The sequence below is a fragment of the Limulus polyphemus genome, unplaced genomic scaffold (assembly GCF_000517525.1).
Source record: "Limulus polyphemus unplaced genomic scaffold, Limulus_polyphemus-2.1.2 Scaffold155, whole genome shotgun sequence".
Classification (NCBI taxonomy): domain Eukaryota; kingdom Metazoa; phylum Arthropoda; class Merostomata; order Xiphosura; family Limulidae; genus Limulus; species Limulus polyphemus.
This window is the reverse complement of record NW_013665765.1, coordinates 623,947-625,336: the sequence shown is the minus strand read 5'-3', so window position 1 is coordinate 625,336 and position 1,390 is coordinate 623,947.

Below are 1,390 nucleotides of genomic sequence, written 5' to 3'. Positions count from 1 at the left end.
GACATATATATATATATATATATATATATAATGATGAATATGGTTAAGTGGAAATACTGGGACGGCCAAATACGATAAATACACGAGTGAATGGAAGATATAAATACATTTTATATACAACGGAAGAAGAAATGTTACAGGCGACTGGGATCTTATCAGTGTGTGTCTGTTTATTTCTACAGAGGCTATCAATTGGCAACGAAAAGAAATGATTCTAACTGTCACAAGATCTGTAGAACAAAACAAAAAAAAATGTCGAATGTTGGGAAAGTTATGCGATTTCACGTATGGTTTCTGTCGGGATGTAAATTGTAATGGTAGAGTTACTTAATTAACCCCTTACGTCCAAAATTACGTAGACCGTCAGGCATGCTGCGCAAGCTTACGGCTCATGTCAAAAGAGACAGGCTCTTTTCTACTGAAAAGCAGCAGATGATGTGAGTGACATGTGTTTTCAGGCTTAGCAAATTACAACGTCCTGCAGTATTTTGGCGCGAAATGATTTATCACAGTTCCCTACAGGAGAGACTCGTGGGCAGTACTGTTACCGCATTAGAACGCACGCGCTTCACGTGCCAAGGCGTTCGTGCCACTTTCCGCGTGTGGAAATCGTTAACTGATACGAAGTCCACCAATCACTGTGTTTCCACCTTGCGTCTTCCCACCAGTGCCTGCCTGAAGGACTGCCGCCTTAGAAGAGTCTTTGAATAAACGACATTGTTCGTGAAAACCGAGGCTGGAGTTACGATCGCATGTGTAGCATTGAAAATACGAATAACGTAACAGCTACGGTTCACCAAAGGCAATATGTCTTTGTTAGGTTGTCTATAACGTAACGACTCGAGTACACAATTCTGCGCTGCCTAAGGACGTAACAAGAGCTGTAGGTGTAGGCCTTTTACACGAAGAACTGTGTTCAAACGCTTTTATTTTATTTTTTCGTTAACGCATTGATTCCCGCTCACATCAGTGCGTTGCGTTGCGGGGTTTTACAGTCGAGAGGGCTTTTTTTTTTTTTAATATATTTTACATTTTTCTTGCTTGCGAAAGGCGGGAACCTAAAATGTTCCCGAGAGATTGTTTTATGAAATGTGTCAGCAACAAATGGATGTTTCTCTTCAGCTTGATACACAATACAATAAAACGTTATCTGAATTACTGGGAAACTGGCATGTTTTTGTGGATTTTTAAATAGTGCTGTTATCATTATGAAAAACAGTATAAGTTATTTTGAGTCCTTGACTAACGTCTCCTATATTTAATCAAAACTATTCAATGACTTTCTGCAAGAGGGGCGGGTACGTGCAACTTCAGTCTATCAAATGTTCGGCCCGGCATGGCCAGGTGGCTAAGGGTCTCGACTCGTAATCTGAGGGTCGCGGGTTTGAAT